The sequence below is a fragment of the Hyla sarda genome, chromosome 6 (assembly GCF_029499605.1).
Source record: "Hyla sarda isolate aHylSar1 chromosome 6, aHylSar1.hap1, whole genome shotgun sequence".
In the NCBI taxonomy this organism is placed as follows: Eukaryota; Metazoa; Chordata; class Amphibia; order Anura; family Hylidae; genus Hyla; species Hyla sarda.
Genome location: NC_079194.1, coordinates 1308960 through 1329877, shown reverse-complemented (window position 1 = coordinate 1329877; position 20918 = coordinate 1308960). Strand labels below are relative to the sequence as shown.

General features: G+C 44.3%; 1 pseudogene; it reads left to right on the top strand.

Moving 5' to 3' along the window:
* The first annotated feature begins 663 nt into the window (after positions 1-663).
* Positions 664-772, top strand: LOC130277907 (U2 spliceosomal RNA; annotated as a pseudogene).
* The last annotated feature ends 20146 nt before the right edge of the window (positions 773-20918 follow it).

Genomic DNA, 20918 nt, shown 5'->3' with positions numbered 1-20918 from the left:
AGGTACAGTATATATAGAGAGTAATGGAGGGACAGTATACAGTATATATGGAGAGTACTGGAGGGACAGTATACAGTATATATGGTGAGTAGTGGATGGACAGTGTACAGTATATATGGAGAGTAGCGGAGGGACAGTATATATGGGGAGTACTGGAGGGACAGTATACCGTATATATGGAGAGTAGTGGAGGGACAGTATACAGTATATATGGAGAGTAGTGGAGGGACAGTATACAGTATATATGGTGAGTAGTGGAGGGACAGTGTACAGTATATATGGAGAGTAGCAGAGGGACAGTATACAGTATATATGGAGAGTAGTGGAGGGACAGTGTACAGTATATATGGAGAGTACTGGAGGGACAGTGTACAGTATATATGGAGAGTACTGGAGGGACAGTATACAGTATATATGGAGAGTAGCGGAGGGACAGTGTACAGTATATATGGAGAGTAGTGGAGGGACAGTATACAGTATATATGGAGAGTAGTGGAGGGACAGTATACAGTATATATGGTGAGTAGTGGAGGGACAGTATACAGTATATATGGTGAGTAGTGGAGGGACAGTATACAGTATATATGGAGTGTAGTGGAGGGACAGTGTACAGTATATATGGTGAGTAGTGGAGGGACAGTATACAGTATATATGGAGAGTCTCTCGCTTCTCGGCCTTTTGGCTAAGATCAAGTGTAGTATCTGTTCTTATCAGTTTTCATGCCGGTGGCAGACTATGCCGGTATGGGGCTGGTGGGGATGGGTGCTGCATGGTAGGGGGCAGGTGTACCAGGGCTTTCCGGGGCTGGTTCTGAGGAATCAGCTCGACGGCTGCCCCGATGTGACCTGTTCCCTCCGGGTCTCGCCATGAGGCTGAGAGGGTCTAGAGCCACTCGGGGAGTGGTGACCCCGAGGTGCCGAAACTCACTGGGAGGATGGACTCACTGAGTGGAAGCACGGGCACCATGAACTCTTCACCTTGTGGCACTCACCTCTTAATTCCCGGCGAAATGTTTATAGATCCGGCCGGATGTCCGGGCAGTATATCTGCGCACATTCACTTATTTATTTCTTTTTGTCTCACTGTGTCACTTTTTGCGTGTTGTGTGTCCACAGGATTTGTCAGGATGCGGTAGCCCTTCTGGGTGTCCCTCCTGGCGGTCTAGGGGAGGCGTGTGTGGCCATTAGGTTCCGCACCTCCCTGCAAACACCCCGGGTATTCCTGCATGGGCAGGGTACCTACCGTTATCGGCTCTGCGGGCAGATATCTTGGCTAACACCAAGGGGGATGCCGGGAGCATTTGTGGCCCCTTAGTAGCTTCGGCGAAAAGGGACATCAAACCTGGAACCTCGCAGGTACCTTTTGGTCCGGAGGCGAAGGGTAAGGTTTGTTGGGGGGCCTCTCTCCTATCGGAGAAGGGCTTGCGATAGACCGCATCCTTTGTGCACGTTATTTTTAGTGTAACACGTTTGCACTTTTTCTTGTACTCTGGGTGATTCAAGAGCACGTTCCTCGGCTCTTAGATAAAAAAAAATATGGAGAGTAGTGGAGGGACAGTATACATTATATATAGAGAATAGTGGAGGGACGGTATACATTATATATAGAGAGTAGTGGAGGGACGGTATACATTATATATAGAGAATAGTGGAGGGACGGTATACATTATATATAGAGAATAGTGGAGGGACGGTATACATTATATATAGAGAGTAGTGGAGGGACAGTATACATTATATATAGAGAATAGTGGAGGGACGGTATACATTATATATAGAGAATAGTGGAGGGACGGTATACAATATATATAGAGAATAGTGGTGGGACGGTATACATTATATATAGAGAATAGTGGAGGGACGGTATACATTATATATAGAGAATAGTGGAGGGACGGTATACATTATATATAGAGAGTAGTGGAGGGACAGTATACATTATATATAGAGAATAGTGGAGGGACGGTATACATTATATATAGAGAATAGTGGAGGGACGGTATACATTATATATAGAGAATAGTGGAGGGACAGTATACATTATATATAGAGAATAGTGGAGGGACGGTATACATTATATATAGAGAATAGTGGCGGGACGGTATACATTATATATAGAGAATAGTGGAGGGACGGTATACATTATATATAGAGAATAGTGGAGGGACGGTATACATTATATATAGAGAATAGTGGAGGGACGGTATACATTATATATAGAGAATAGTGGAGGGACGGTATACATTATATATAGAGAATAGTGGAGGGACGGTATACATTATATATAGAGAATAGTGGAGGGACGGTATACATTATATATAGAGAATAGTGGAGGGACGGTATACATTATATATAGAGAATAGTGGAGGGACGGTATACATTATATATAGAGAATAGTGGAGGGACGGTATACATTATATATAGAGAATAGTGGAGGGACGGTATACATTATATATAGAGAATAGTGGAGGGACGGTATACATTATATATAGAGAATAGTGGAGGGACGGTATACATTATATATAGAGAATAGTGGAGCAGATCATAGCAGTGTATATAGAGAGTATTGGAGGGACAGTATACAGTGTATATAGAGAGTATTGGAGGGACAGTATACATTATATATAGAGAATAGTGGAGCAGATCATAGCAGTGTATGCACTTATATAGTACACACCGCTCTCTGTAGTACATGTGACGTCTATAGTTATATTGAGTCGGTGAATGAGGATAGACAGATTGTGACCTCTGTTGTACCAAAGGGGAAGTGTAAAATGACAAAAGTATTAATGAAAATCAGGTTAAAAAAATAGTCTAATATACTTGGAAAATTGAAAATCTAAGTAGCAAAATAGCAATAACACGATAAGTCACAAGGAGCATTCTGGCGACTAACTAATGGCAGCACGTAAACAGGCGGATTGTAATACGCAGCGTGTGTGACTAACACCCTTATAATGTGCTCACAAATAGGTTCTACACAACGTTGTTAATAGGATTATGAACATTTTACCATGTAGAATAATTGGATCGGGTAGAAAAGCCTTGATGGATTTCTTCATTTCTAATATGAGGAATAAACAAACTGTAATAAGAAAGATCATTAAATGTAACAAACAATTGTGTAAGAGCGAATGGGATAAGAGCCGAGGGTTATATGTTACTAGGGTCAGGATCACCTGAAACTCTTATTGTTACATAACCTCATATAAGGAGACCGGCGTCAGCATCTACATATAGAGGAGGAGACCGGCGTCAGCATCTACATATAGAGGAGGAGACCGGCGTCAGCATCTACATATAGAGGAGGAGACCGACATCTACATCTACATATAGAGGAGGAGACTGGCGTCTACATCTACATATAGAGGAGGAGACCGGCGTCTACATCTACATATAAAGGAGGAGACCGGCGTCAGCATCTACATATAGAGGAGGAGACTGGCGTCTACATCTACATATAGAGGAGGAGACCGGCGTCTACATCTACATATAGAGGAGGAGACCGGCGTCAGCATCTACATATAGAGGAGGAGACTGGCGTCTACATCTACATATAGAGGAGGAGACCGGCGTCAGCATCTACATATAGAGGAGGAGACCGGCGTCAGCATCTACATATAGAGGAGGAGACCGGCATCAGCATCTACATATAGAGGAGGAGACCGGCGTCAGCATCTACATATAGAGGAGGAGACCGGCGTCAGCATCTACATATAGAGGAGGAGATCGGCATCTACATCTACATATAGAGGAGGAGACCGGCGTCAGCATCTACATATAGAGGAGGAGACCGGCGTCTACATATACATATAGAGGAGGAGACCGGCGTCTACATATACATATAGAGGAGGAGACCGGCGTCTACATTTACATATAGAGGAGGAGACCGGCGTCAGCATCTACATATAGAGGAGGAGACCGGCGTCAGCATCTACATATAGAGGAGGAGACCGGCGTCAGCATCTACATATAGAGGAGGAGACCGGCGTCTACATATACATATAGAGGAGGAGACCGGCGTCTACATTTACATATAGAGGAGGAGACCGACGTCAGCATCTACATATAGAGGAGGAGACCGGCATCTACATCTACATATAGAGGAGGAGCAGCGTGTGTGACTAACACCCTTATAATGTGCTCACAAATAGGTTCTACACAACGTTGTTAATAGGATTATGAACATTTTACCATGTAGAATAATTGGATCGGGTAGAAAAGCCTTGATGGATTTCTTCATTTCTAATATGAGTAATAAACAAACTGTAATAAGAAAGATCATTAAATGTAACAAACAATTGTGTAAGAGCGAATGGGATAAGAGCCGAGGGTTATATGTTACTAGGGTCAGGATCACCTGAAACTCTTATTGTTACATAACCTCATATAAGGAGACCGGCGTCAGCATCTACATATAGAGGAGGAGACCGGCGTCAGCATCTACATATAGAGGAGGAGACCGGCGTCTACATCTACATATAGAGGAGGAGACCGGCATCAGCATCTACATATAGAGGAGGAGACCGGCGTCTACATCTACATATAGAGGAGGAGACCGGCGTCAGCATCTACATATAGAGGAGGGGACTGGCGTCTACATCTACATATAGAGGAGGAGACCGGCGTCTACATCTACATATAGAGGAGGAGACCGGCGTCTACATCTACATATAGAGGAGGAGACCGGCGTCTACATCTACATATAGAGGAGGAGACCGGCGTCTACATCTACATATAGAGGAGGAGACCGGCGTCAGCATCTACATATAGAGGAGGAGACTGGCGTCTACATCTACATATAGAGGAGGAGACCGGCGTCTACATCTACATATAGAGGAGGAGACCGGCGTCAGCATCTACATATAGAGGAGGAGACTGGCGTCTACATCTACATATAGAGGAGGAGACCGGCGTCAGCATCTACATATAGAGGAGGAGACCGGCGTCAGCATCTACATATAGAGGAGGAGACCGGCATCAGCATCTACATATAGAGGAGGAGACCGGCGTCAGCATCTACATATAGAGGAGGAGACCGGCGTCAGCATCTACATATAGAGGAGGAGATCGGCATCTACATCTACATATAGAGGAGGAGACCGGCGTCAGCATCTACATATAGAGGAGGAGACCGGCGTCTACATATACATATAGAGGAGGAGACCGGCGTCTACATATACATATAGAGGAGGAGACCGGCGTCTACATTTACATATAGAGGAGGAGACCGGCGTCAGCATCTACATATAGAGGAGGAGACCGGCGTCAGCATCTACATATAGAGGAGGAGACCGGCGTCAGCATCTACATATAGAGGAGGAGACCGGCGTCTACATATACATATAGAGGAGGAGACCGGCGTCTACATTTACATATAGAGGAGGAGACCGACGTCAGCATCTACATATAGAGGAGGAGACCGGCATCTACATCTACATATAGAGGAGGAGACCGGCGTCTGTATCTACATATAGAGGAGGAGACCGGCATCTACATCTACATATAGAGGAGGAGACCGACATCTACATCTACATATAGAGGAGGAGACTGGCGTCTACATCTACATATAGAGGAGGAGCAGCGTGTGTGACTAACACCCTTATAATGTGCTCACAAATAGGTTCTACACAACGTTGTTAATAGGATTATGAACATTTTACCATGTAGAATAATTGGATCGGGTAGAAAAGCCTTGATGGATTTCTTCATTTCTAATATGAGGAATAAACAAACTGTAATAAGAAAGATCATTAAATGTAACAAACAATTGTGTAAGAGTGAATGGGATAAGAGCCGAGGGTTATATGTTACTAGGGTCAGGATCACCTGAAACTCTTATTGTTACATAACCTCATATAAGGAGACCGGCGTCAGCATCTACATATAGAGGAGGAGACCGGCGTCAGCATCTACATATAGAGGAGGAGACCGACATCTACATCTACATATAGAGGAGGAGACTGGCGTCAGCATCTACATATAGAGGAGGAGATCGGCGTCTACATCTACATATAGAGGAGGAGACTGGCGTCTACATCTACATATAGAGGAGGAGACTGGCGTCTACATCTACATATAGAGGAGGGGACTGGCGTCTACATCTACATATAGAGGAGGAGACCGGCGTCTACATCTACATATAGAGGAGGAGACCGGCGTCTACATCTACATATAGAGGAGGAGACCGGCGTCAGCATCTACATATAGAGGAGGAGACTGGCGTCTACATCTACATATAGAGGAGGAGACCGGCGTCTACATCTACATATAGAGGAGGAGACCGGCGTCAGCATCTACATATAGAGGAGGAGACTGGCGTCTACATCTACATATAGAGGAGGAGACCGGCGTCAGCATCTACATATAGAGGAGGAGACCGGCGTCAGCATCTACATATAGAGGAGGAGACCGGCATCAGCATCTACATATAGAGGAGGAGACCGGCGTCAGCATCTACATATAGAGGAGGAGACCGGCGTCAGCATCTACATATAGAGGAGGAGATCGGCATCTACATCTACATATAGAGGAGGAGACCGGCGTCAGCATCTACATATAGAGGAGGAGACCGGCGTCTACATATACATATAGAGGAGGAGACCGGCGTCTACATATACATATAGAGGAGGAGACCGGCGTCTACATTTACATATAGAGGAGGAGACCGGCGTCAGCATCTACATATAGAGGAGGAGACCGGCGTCAGCATCTACATATAGAGGAGGAGACCGGCGTCAGCATCTACATATAGAGGAGGAGACCGGCGTCTACATATACATATAGAGGAGGAGACCGGCGTCTACATTTACATATAGAGGAGGAGACCGACGTCAGCATCTACATATAGAGGAGGAGACCGGCATCTACATCTACATATAGAGGAGGAGCAGCGTGTGTGACTAACACCCTTATAATGTGCTCACAAATAGGTTCTACACAACGTTGTTAATAGGATTATGAACATTTTACCATGTAGAATAATTGGATCGGGTAGAAAAGCCTTGATGGATTTCTTCATTTCTAATATGAGGAATAAACAAACTGTAATAAGAAAGATCATTAAATGTAACAAACAATTGTGTAAGAGTGAATGGGATAAGAGCCGAGGGTTATATGTTACTAGGGTCAGGATCACCTGAAACTCTTATTGTTACATAACCTCATATAAGGAGACCGGCGTCAGCATCTACATATAGAGGAGGAGACCGGCGTCTACATCTACATATAGAGGAGGAGACTGGCGTCTACATCTACATATAGAGGAGGAGACCGGCGTCTACATCTACATATAGAGGAGGAGACTGGCGTCAGCATCTACATATAGAGGAGGAGACCGGCGTCAGCATCTACATATAGAGGAGGAGACCGGCATCTACATCTACATATAGAGGAGGAGACCAACATCTACATCTACATATAGAGGAGGAGACCGGGGTCTGCATCTACATATAGAGGAGGAGATCGGGGTCTACATCTACATATAGAGGAGGAGATCGGGGTCAGAATCTACATCTACATATAGAGGAGGAGAGCGGCGTCAGCATCTACATATAGAGGAGGAGACCGGCGTCTACATCTACATATAGAGGAGGAGACCGGCGTCAGCATCTACATATAGAGGAGGAGTGTGGCGTCAGCATCTACATACAGAGGAGGAGACCAGCATCTACATCTACATATAGAGGAGGAAACCAACGTCTACATCTACATATAGAGGAGGAGACCGGCATCAGTATCTACATATAGAGGAGGAGACCGGGGTCTACATCTACATATAGAGGAGGAGAGCGGCGTCTACATCTACATATAGAGGAGGAGACCGGCGTCTACATCTACATATAGAGGAGGAGACCGGCATCAGTATCTACATATAGAGGAGGAGACCGGCATCAGTATCTACATATAGAGGAGGAGACCGGGGTCTGCATCTACATATAGAGGAGGAGATCGGGGTCTACATCTACATATAGAGGAGGAGATCGGGGTCTACATCTACATATAGAGGAGGAGATCGGGGTCAGAATCTACATCTACATATAGAGGAGGAGAGCGGCGTCAGCATCTACATATAGAGGAGGAGTGCGGCGTCAGCATCTACATATAGAGGAGGAGTGCGGCATCAGCATCTACATATAGAGGAGGAGACCGGCGTCTGTATCTACATACAGAGGAGGAGACCGGCGTCAGCATCTACATATAGAGGAGGAGACCGGCGTCAGCATCTACATATAGAGGAGGAGACCGGCGTCAGCATCTACATATAGAGGAGGAGACCGGCATCAGCATCTACATATAGAGGAGGAGACCGGCGTCAGCATCTACACATAGAGGAGGAGACCGGCGTCAGCATCTACATATAGAGGAGGAGACCGGCATCAGCATCTACATATAGAGGAGGAGACCGGCGTCAGCATCTACATATAGAGGAGGAGACCGGCGTCAGCATCTACATATAGAGGAGGAGACCGGCATCAGCATCTACATATAGAGGAGGAGACCGGCGTCAGCATCTACATATAGAGGAGGAGACCGGCGTCAGCATCTACATATAGAGGAGGAGATCGGCATCAGCATCTACATATAGAGGAGGAGACCGGCGTCAGCATCTACATATAGAGGAGGAGACCGGTGTCAGCATCTACATATAGAGGAGGAGACCGGCGTCTACATATACATATAGAGGAGGAGACCGGCGTCTACATATACATATAGAGGAGGAGACCGGCGTCTACATTTACATATAGAGGAGGAGACCGACGTCAGCATCTACATATAGAGGAGGAGACCGGCATCTACATCTACATATAGAGGAGGAGACCGGCGTCTACATCTACATATAGAGGAGGAGACCGGCGTCAGCATCTACATATAGAGGAGGAGACCGGCGTCAGCATCTACATAAAGAGGAGGAGACCGACGTCAGCATCTACATATAGAGGAGGAGACTGGCGTCTACATCTACATATAGAGGAGGAGACCGGCATCTACATCTACATATAGAGGAGGAGACCGGCATCTACATCTACATGTAGAGGAGGAGACCGGCGTCTACATATACATATAGAGGAGGAGACCGGCGTCTACATTTACATATAGAGGAGGAGACCGACGTCAGCATCTACATATAGAGGAGGAGACCGGCATCTACATCTACATATAGAGGAGGAGACCGGCGTCTACATCTACATATAGAGAAGGAGACCGGCGTCAGCATCTACATATAGAGGAGGAGACCGGCGTCAGCATCTACATATAGAGGAGGAGACCGGCGTCAGCATCTACATATAGAGGAGGAGACCGGCATCAGCATCTACATATAGAGGAGGAGACCGGCGTCAGCATCTACATATAGAGGAGGAGACCGGCGTCAGCATCTACATATAGAGGAGGAGATCGGCATCAGCATCTACATATAGAGGAGGAGACCGGCGTCAGCATCTACATATAGAGGAGGAGACCGGTGTCAGCATCTACATATAGAGGAGGAGACCGGCGTCTACATATACATATAGAGGAGGAGACCGGCGTCTACATATACATATAGAGGAGGAGACCGGCGTCTACATTTACATATAGAGGAGGAGACCGACGTCAGCATCTACATATAGAGGAGGAGACCGGCATCTACATCTACATATAGAGGAGGAGACCGGCGTCTACATCTACATATAGAGGAGGAGACCGGCGTCAGCATCTACATATAGAGGAGGAGACCGGCGTCAGCATCTACATATAGAGGAGGAGACCGACGTCAGCATCTACATATAGAGGAGGAGACTGGCGTCTACATCTACATATAGAGGAGGAGACCGGCATCTACATCTACATATAGAGGAGGAGACCGGCATCTACATCTACATGTAGAGGAGGAGACCGGCGTCTACATATACATATAGAGGAGGAGACCGGCGTCTACATTTACATATAGAGGAGGAGACCGACGTCAGCATCTACATATAGAGGAGGAGACCGGCATCTACATCTACATATAGAGGAGGAGACCGGCGTCTACATCTACATATAGAGAAGGAGACCGGCGTCAGCATCTACATATAGAGGAGGAGACCGGCGTCAGCATCTACATATAGAGGAGGAGACCGGCGTCAGCATCTACATATAGAGGAGGAGACCGGCGTCAGCATCTACATATAGAGGAGGAGACCGGCATCAGCATCTACATATAGAGGAGGAGACCGGCGTCAGCATCTACATATAGAGGAGGAGACCGGCATCAGCATCTACATATAGAGGAGGAGACCGGCGTCTACATCTACATATAGAGGAGGAGACTGGCGTCTACATCTACATATAGAGGAGGAGACCGGCATCTACATCTACATATAGAGGAGGAGACCGGCATCTACATCTACATGTAGAGGAGGAGACCGGCGTCTACATATACATATAGAGGAGGAGACCGGCGTCTACATTTACATATAGAGGAGGAGACCGACGTCAGCATCTACATATAGAGGAGGAGACCGGCGTCAGCATCTACATATAGAGGAGGAGACCGGCGTCAGCATCTACATATAGAGGAGGAGACCGGCGTCAGCATCTACATATAGAGGAGGAGACCGGCGTCAGCATCTACATATAGAGGAGGAGACCGGCGTCAGCATCTACATATAGAGGAGGAGACCGACGTCAGCATCTACATATAGAGGAGGAGACTGGCGTCTACATCTACATATAGAGGAGGAGACCGGCATCTACATCTACATATAGAGGAGGAGACCGGCATCTACATCTACATGTAGAGGAGGAGACCGGCGTCTACATATACATATAGAGGAGGAGACCGGCGTCAGCATCTACATATAGAGGAGGAGACCGGCGTCAGCATCTACATATAGAGGAGGAGACCGGCGTCAGCATCTACATATAGAGGAGGAGACCGGCGTCAGCATCTACATATAGAGGAGGAGACCGGCGTCAGCATCTACATATAGAGGAGGAGACCGGCGTCTACATATACATATAGAGGAGGAGACCGGCGTCAGCATCTACATATAGAGGAGGAGACCGGCGTCTACATCTACATATAGAGGAGGAGACCAGCGTCTACATATAGAGGAGGAGACCGGTGTCTACATCTACATATAGAGGAGGAGATCGGCGTCAGCATCTACATGTAGAGGAGGAGACCGGCGTCTACATCTACATATAGAGGAGGAGACCGACGTCTACATCTACATAAAGAGGAGTAAAACCTGGGATAAATACTTTTTCCTCTGACTCTGTGGATCAGCAACTACAATATTACAATGGGTAATTGTCAGGATTTCTCCTCCCACCACTTTATCATTGATACTTTCAGGCTGTGACATCTTTGGTCTTTAAGAACGGTTTAGAATAAATCTTTGGTCTTCATCTCCAGCTCTGGCAGGTGACAGTTCTTGCACAACACTATGAATATATGGTGCACATGAGCTGTGCTCGTGCCAGCTACAGTAAGTGTCAATAGAGGTGAGCGTCCCAAACTTGTAAAACTCAGATTCAGGCTTTAGTTTACGGAAAAATGTGTTCTACACAAACCTTGGGTGGTTTGTTTCCACAAAACCTGCTTACATACAGTAACCTGGGAATGCTTTATACATCAGCTTCTTAGTACTATGCATTTCCTATTCTGGGCACATTGCACCTAACCTTGAAAATCATCATCTCCTACAAAGCAAATCAATGCTGCTACTTACACAAATTACTGGCCGCCAATTGCTGACTACTACAGGGTTTCCCAGGCGGATGCAGATACTTTTTCTTTCTGAGCACCAAAAACTTCCTGTTTTTACTGGCAATATGCTGAAGAGAAGAAGTAAGAATGTTTTTTATTTTACTTCTGTTTTTTTCTGAATTTGTTTACAAGTACTTTACATCAAAGAAAAGAAGAAAGATTTTTTTTTTTAAGTTAGTGATTTTTTAAGTTAGTGAGGGACCACGGAGAGGTTTTATTTCAATAAAGTTTTTTTTTAGTGGAAGCTGTCTGATAGACACTATCCATTAGCAAGCTGGGACAGCTATAATCGCCTCCATTATTACTCCAGCACCCACCGGCACCAGGGTTACTGGAAAAAGTCAGGTAACGTCATGCCCAAAGCATAAAAAAATTATGTTCTAGGATGGGTCAGTAGCAGGCTGACATTAGTAGGCTAGCAACAGACAAAATAAATGGTCCTTGCCACCCTGGTAATGCCTGGTCCAACCCCCAGAAACGGTACCTAAAAAGGTACCAATAACGACTTCTTCCTGCTAAAGAAAAAAAAAAACACTCCGGGCGTGACCAAGGGGACAACCCACAAAACAGGGACCGTGGCATCACGAGCTCGGTTGAGGCAGCTAAGATGAGAATGGTCACAAGAAGCTGAGTTAGAACTTTTAGGCTAGGTTCAGACTGAAGAATTTCCGGTTGGAAATATTCCGCATAGAGAGCAGGCGGTGCCCAGCACAGACATTGACATCCTCATAGATGGCAATGTATTCCGTTCTGATTCTGCTGAAGAAATGATCGAGATCACTCTTTTGCCAGTGGAATTTTCAGTGGCGGAAGCACTGTCGCTAAATTCCGTTGTGTGCACGGTGCTGTGGAATCCTATTGGCAGCAATGAGATTATGTTACACCAGAATTTCCCCATGCTGGTCTATAGGATGTGAACCCAACTTGGAGTTTTTGGGAAGGATCTTAAAAAGCCCTAAGAGTTGATCACAATAGTTGGAGGGAGTCAACATGACCGCAGATCTGCAGTGCGTCCAGAATGGCCACGCTGAGAAGTAAATACCATGAAGTAGGTGGTCAGTGCTGATCAACATGGTGACCACGACAAATACACGTCAGGGCCACGGGGTTGATAACTATAGCATTTCCCTCTTGAACTGGTTCTCCTCTTCTAGTTAGGAGTGTAATGGATGGAGAGTAATGTTTTTTGGATGGTCATCTCCAGATTGGTGAAATTACCCATCAGATCACGTCCCTGTGTCCCGGACGCCTCCTGATTAGGTCACTTGTATCCGGCTTCTTATTTTCCCAACAGGTTTGGAACTGTTGAAAACCCTGAAATCATTTGCTGAACACAAGAGGTCGATGTGGCTACGAGATATATATATTTTACTTTCAGGTCTGAAGAATATTTCCTGCGACATCAATCATACGATGGTGGGATCCATCACTGCGAGGAGCCGGATCTTACAATGATTTGTGAATGTTGGATGACAGAACCTGGGAGGATAAGAATCTAATCCTATGTTGGGCTATTGCTTATATTTATACCGCGGAGGCTAAAGGAGCAGGCAGACAAAAAATATAGAAGGCGTCAGGAAGACGGAGAGGATGGCATTTACAAGGTGATTTTTTTCTCCAATATCTGGCGCCATTTATCGCTCATCTTTCCTGGTCGCTGATATAACGTCCTGGATTATCTCTCTTCTAAATCAGAGACATGTTTGATAGGAACCTGCACCTGATATTAGGGGTCACTATAAGGCTGTATGAGGGGCACATGGAAGCTCTGCTCTGTAAAGTGGTGGTCTCAAGCTGTGGCAGGGACGTGCACATACAATTTGGAGGGCCGCGAACCATGTAAAAAAAAAAAGGCAAGTGACTGTGTTTAGAATGAATGTACTGTGACATCACTGTGTATTATCCCTGTACTGTGACGTCACTGTGTATTATCCCTGTAATGTGACGTCACTGTGTATTATCCCTGTACTGTGACGTCACTGTGTATTATCCCTGTACTGTGACATCACTGTGTATTATTCCTGTACTGTGACATCACTGTGTATTATCCCTGTACTGTGACATCACTGTGTATTATTCCTGTACTGTGACATCACTGTATATTATCCCTGTACTGTGACATCACTGTATATTATCCCTGTACTGTGACATCACTGTATATTATCCCTGTACTGTGACATCACTGTGTATTATCCCTGTACTGTGACATCACTGTGTGTATTATCCCTGTACTGTGACATCACTGTGTGCATTATCCCTGTACTGTGACATCACTGTGTGTATTATCTCTGTACTGTGACATCACTGTGTGTATTATCCCTGTACTGTGACACCACTGTGTGTATTATCCCTGTACTGTGACATCACTGTGTATTATCCCTGTACTGTGACGTCACTGTGTATTATCCCTGTACTGTGACATCACTGTGTATTATTCCTGTACTGTGACATCACTGTATATTATCCCTGTACTGTGACATCACTGTGTATTATCCGTGTACTGTGACATCACTGTGTATTATCCCTGTACTGTGACATCACTGTGTATTATCCGTGTACTGTGACATCACTGTGTATTATCCCTGTACTGTGACATCACTGTGTATTATCCCTGTACTGTGACATCACTGTGTATTATCTCTGTACTGTGACATCACTGTGTATCATCCCTGTACTGTGACATCACTGTGTATTATCCCTGTACTGTGACATCACTGTGTATTATCCCTGTACTGTGACATCACTGTGTATTATCCCTGTACTGTGACATCACTGTGTATTATCCCTGTACTGTGACATCACTGTGTATTATATCTGTACTGTGACATCACTGTGTATTATCCCTGTACTGTGACATCACTGTGTATTATCCCTGTACTGTGACATCACTGTGTATTATCCCTGTACTGTGACATCACTGTGTATTATCCCTGTACTGTGACATCACTGTGTATTATCCCCGTACTGTGTGTAAATCGCTGCAAAATGCAATAATGTGCCTTTTACCAGGGCATCAATGGGTAAGTGCAGAATAAGTTCAGGGGCTCCAGCCCCCTTTTATGTCTGTGTGCACGTCACTGTCTGGAGGGCCACAGTTTGACTGCTCTGTAGTGTCCGGCGCAGTGAACGCTGTCGTGTTATCTCTAGTTACTGTCACGTTACATATAATACGGCCGAGAAGCCTTCTTGCGGAATACAACCCATCATCAAAGATTTACTACTCATTTTAATATCCCCTGCGGCAAAATCACAAGCAAAGGAATGTTTGGCGTGTGAACCTCAGTGCGCGGCGTTTGCACAATTATCCTTTATTAAACTGATGGAATAAAATAGAATTTTTTAAACCCCAAATCTTCCTTTTTTATAGAAAATATATCTATTTATTTTGGCTAATTAGAAGCGGATTTTAATGTTTTTTCTTCTTTAACTCTTGTTTTTTCTTTTAAACTTAACTATCTATGAAGGATTTTGCCGGTGGCCATATTGCCTGAGCTGCTGTAAACAATATTGAGAGAAACAATGGACAATAAGAGCCTGTATCCAGAAATGACTCATTGACGTCTATGGAACAGTACATGCTCTGTGACCATCACCTGTTGGCTTCTATAGGAAAATGTTGTAGGCATGCTATGTGACCTGTGCAGTGGTCATAATGCAAGGAGGGCATGGAAGGAGCTACGAGCATCACCTATTGACTTCCATTGGAAAGTGCAGTGGGCATGCTCTATGACCCATGCAGAAGTCACTAGACAGGGATGAGGTGGAGGGACCTGTGACCATCACTTGTTGACTTCTATATAAGAATGCTGTAGGCATACTCTGTGCAGCACCAGATTTTGTCTTAGATTACTTTTAATAGAGTCACTGGGTGGGGACATTTATTTATGCCATTGCCAGCCTTATAATACCAGTTTACCATCTCAGGCATGGACCATCATTTTTTTATGCTTCAGGCCTGCTGGTACCCTGCTCTCCCCATACCTTCAGCATCAGTGGGTACTGGGGAAATAATGGAAATTCTCATAAATATATTTTTTCTTCTTCATTGGATTCTTGATCTGAAGTTGTCCTGACCTTGTTACAATCATGCGTACTTCTCCTCCACAGTGTCATCTGTTTTTGCTGCCTCTGGGTTTCCCATGCAGAAGCAGAATTTTTTTGCACACAGTGCAGCACAATTTTATGGCAGTCGGCAGTTGGCAGCAAAACAACACTCTGTACAGCAGCATTGACTTTCTGTGTAGTGTGGGGGAAAGATTCCCAGGGTCAGGTGCACCACATCCGGCCGGTGAATCTACAACAGTAGGCTCGGAATGCATAAAGTATCCGTAGCTTACTGTATGTAAACAATGAACATTTCTTAAATTTCGGACCAAACCCAGGTTCCATGAGTTCAGTTCATTCAACATTATTTTTGAGTTTTATTCTTAACACTAAGTGAACTTTTTGGGTTTACTCAGAGCAGTGTTTCCCAAGTGCAGTCATCAAGTTCCCCCAAGAGGTCATAATTTATGGATATTCCACTCAGAGAACACGTGGGGATGCTTGATGCACTGAACATATTTATATCACCTATAAAAGACTAAGAAAATCTTGGAAAGATCACCTGTTGGAGGGACTTGATGACTGGGCTTGGAAAACACTGACTTGTTGGTCCATACGCAGCATTTCCTAATAATGGTGGCTGTTATATCTATTCTATCTTATTGTATAATAATATAAAACATAATTAGTTATATATCTATGATGAATATAATTAACTGTAGTTGTTTAAGGAAAAAAATAATCATCAGAACGACTAACAACAAATGGATGGAGCCAGTACTTGGGATGGAACAATACAGATTTCATGGGAATTTTTACATGTTTTTTAGGTAATTCAAGCTCAGTATCATAATTTAAGGCAACCATAAAACTATACAATAATCTCATCACTAAAGTTGTTTCTTAGTGGAAGTTTTCTTTTCCGGGACCATTCCCATCCAATTTCATTATTATTTGACTATCAGGCTGGAAACCTTTGCGCTAATCTCCCATTTCTATGCACTGTTGTCAGTATCTGCTCCGATCTTACGACGCAATGTTCTCACCTAAACATTAGCAGGAGGTTTTACGAGTTTGGTTTTCTCTCCTAATTAAAACATTTGGACAGAAGTGTCTAATAACCATCAGCCTGGGGATATGAGGGTCCGGCCATATACGTTGAGATTAGCCCCTGATGATAGAATTATTCCAGCCATTTCCATTATCGGAATGTTTGTTGTTTGGCAATGTACGTGCACAGATTTCTGCCGGATCTAACATTCGGACTAGGTCTACCACGCGGGTGCAGCTGAAACCTTTGTGTCCTCTATAGTTATTCCCCTGTATAACACAACAATACATGGTAGATATGGTTGAGACCATTGAGACCAATCTACTGTATATCCCTATTGTGTCTCTCCTGTGTTGACCCAAAAGAGGGCAAAAAATCCTTATGAGGCTGATGCCAGTAACCCCATAACAAAGAATAAATACCTTCCCGACTCTAGTATGGCATCAGAATAAAACTTAAAGGGGTACTCCATCCCTAGACATCTTATCTCCTATCCAAAGTATAGGGGATACAATGTCTGATTGCTGGGGGCCCACTGTTGGGGACCCTCACCATCTCGGCTGCGGCACCCCAGACATCCGGTGCATGGAGCGAACTTGCTGGATTACTGGCAATACGGAGGCTCGTGACATCACGGCCACGCCCCCTCAATGTGCAAGTTTACGCTCGTTACGCCTCCTCCCATAGACGTGCATTGAGGGGGCGTGGCCATGATATCACGAGCCCCCAGCACTAAACGAACTCCGGGTGCAGCAGGGAGGTTCTCGCTCGCTTTGTTATTTTTGTTGCTGCTTGCAAATGGTGTGGTTTGCAGATACGTTGGTTGGGGCGCTGAATTTTTCATGCAAAGAGAAAAAAAATGTTGTGAATGGCTGAATGGCGTATAAATGTCTGTGAGAGCTTATCACCATATGTGTGCTTTACAAGGGGATTCCTGTCATTTGCACAAATTTATGCAGTGATGCCCCTCCCCCATAAAGTTCAGGCAAAGTGTGCAAAATGCCGATATCTTTGTGGGTTTAGAGGATTTGCCATATCCTGATGACATCCAGTGTGAATTCTCCTTCCATCCTACTGGAAACCCCTTTGTAGTTCATTGGTTTTTTTTCCGTTATCGCGGAGACACAACATCCTTCATGTAAAACCTCAGGAGGGTAGAACTGATTGTCGGGGGTTAATATCCTTAACTAATGAAGATTACTTATATCTTTAAAAGTGAATGTAGAGTAGAGAATTCTTAAATATTCATCTATATGTGAAAGGAAAAAAGGTGACTGGTTCTCTAGGTCTATGGGGATTACCATAGTGATTTTCTGGTGAGATTGTGAATGTGATATGTATGGTAATGAATGTACTAGAGTGTATGGCGGTGTATGAGATGCGTTGAAAATGTATGACAGTGTGTGTGAGTGTGTGTGAGTGAGTGTGTATGATGTGTGTATGATGTGTGTATGATGTGTGTATGATGTGTGTATGATGTGTGTATGATGTGTGTGTATGATGTGTGTATGATGTGTGTGTGAGTGTGTATGATGTGTGTATGATGTGTGTGTGATGTGTGTATGATGTGTGTGTGATGTGTGTATGATGTGTGTATGATGTGTGTGTGATGTGTGTATGATGTGTGTATGATGTGTGTGTGATGTGTGTATGATGTGTGTATGATGTGTGTATGATGTGTGTATGATGTGTGTATGATGTGTGTATGAGTGTGTGTGAGTGTGTATGATGTGTGTATGATGTGTGTGTGATTTGTGTATGATGTGTGTGTCATGTGTGTATGATGTGTGTATGATGTGTGTGTATGATGTGTGTGTGAGTGTGTATGATGTGTGTATGATGTGTGTATGATGTGTGTGTGATGTGTGTGTGATGTGTGTAGGATGTGTGTGTGATGTGTGTGTGATGTGTGTATGATGTGTGTAGGATGTGTGTAGGATGTGTGTAGGATGTGTGTAGAATGTGTGTAGGATGTGTGTAGGATGTGTGTAGGATGTGTGTGTGATGTGTGTGTGATGTGTGTGTGATGTGTGTATGATGTGTGTATGATGTGTGTATGATGTGTGTATGATGTGTGTATGATGTGTGTATGATGTGTGTATGATGTGTGTGCATGATGTGTGTATGATGTGTGTATGATGTGTGTATGATGTGTGTGTGATGTGTGTGTGATGTGTGTAGGATGTGTGTGTGATGTGTGTGTGATGTGTGTGTGATGTGTGTAGGATGTGTGTAGGATGTGTGTAAGATGTGTGTAGGATGTGTGTAGGATGTGTGTAGGATGTGTGTGTGATGTGTGTGTGATGTGTGTGTGATGTGTGTATGATGTGTGTATGATGTGTGTATGATGTGTGTATGATGTGTGTATGATGTGTGTATGATGTGTGTATGATGTGTGTGTATGATGTGTGTATGATGTGTGTGTATGATGTGTGTATGATGTGTGTGTATGATGTGTGTATGATGTGTGTATGATGTGTGTATGATGTGTGTATGATGTGTGTATGATGTGTGTGTATGATGTGTGTGTATGATGTGTGTATGATGTGTGTATGATGTGTGTATGATGTGTGTGTATGATGTGTGTATGATGTGTGTATGATGTGTGTATGATGTGTGTGTATGATGTGTGTATGATGTGTGTGTATGATGTGTGTATGATGTGTGTGTATGATGTGTGTATGATGTGTGTGTATGATGTGTGTGTATGATGTGTGTGATGTGTGTATGATGTGTGTATGATGTGTGTATGATGTGTGTAAGGCTGAGGCGTGTATGTTAGTGTAGCTGTGATAGAGGTTAGGTGTGATGGATGAATGAAGAGGACAAAGAGGAAAAAAAAAGTGAAAAAAAAGTTATTTAAAAATTAATAAATTAAACAAAAAATAAATAAAAGGGGGAGAGAGAAAGAAGGAAAAGTTAAATGGTTTGTACTTGGACGCTTAAAAATTTATTTGTTATAAAATGACATACAGTATATGGAAAAAAGTGCTGGGCCCTAGCACTTATATTTTCCAATACACAATAAAAAATAATAATCAATAAAAAACAAATGAATAAATATAGTACTACACTGATAATACCAAGTCACATAATTCTACCCTAGAGTCACTATTCAATAGCCATAAAGTCAATAGTTCAAAGCACTGGACAGAAGTTCTGCTTCTCAAGTAACTGATGTTAATATTCATGTATATTGGCCAGGATGTCCCACTGGACCATGTACCCAATTGGCCAATTCGGTGCTGCGACCGAAAAGAAGTTAGTGAGTTATCCACGGTACTGCGACCGTACTTATGCAGTGTCTCTAATGCACAGGTGAAAGAAACCATCAATTGTAAAGTGAAACAAAGTTATGGATATAGCGGTACTGCGACCGTGGAACTCTCGTCCCGTAGAAACACTGTATCCGATAAAGCAATATTGCGGCTGTGATAGGAGAAGGATACAAGCCTGTAGTAGTATAGCTGTTGGCGGTGCTGCGACCGTGCTGGATACAGCAGAGCGGGAAAGCCTCAGCATGTGCTGCGGTCCCGTGGTGGGACAGACAGAGGAGGCTCCAGCAGTTGCAAATATAGGTAAGCAGATAAGGGGGAGAAGATGTCAGGTACTATGTACCGCTCACCCGGTGCTTCCTGTAGCTTCTGCGGTGTCCGTCCTCTCTGCGGGTGAAGAAATGATGCTGTACCGGCCAGCGGTGACCGGAGCTGGTGGTGATGGGCGCGTGTGTGGTCCCGTGCGTGCTAGGATGATTTCCTTGGTCTGTGCTTAGCCTCAGGGTTAGATTAGTTGTTGCAGTGCTTGAGAGTAGTAGTGCTTGGCTTGGTATGCTAGGACTAGACGCGTTTCGGACCTGCTAGGTCCATCCTCAGTAGTCTAATGATCTGCTGCCATGATGGGCCTTAAATACAGTCCAAGTACAATTTTGGAGGGAAAACAGGGAAACAGAAAAAACAAGGAGGCGGATCCAATTTTGGAAAAACCGGCATGGATCCAGGCTCAGGATAGATGAATGGTGGGAAATAGTTGGCAAAGAGAATAGGAAGTAAAGATACACAAAACAAAACAAAACCTGAGAGAAGAGTA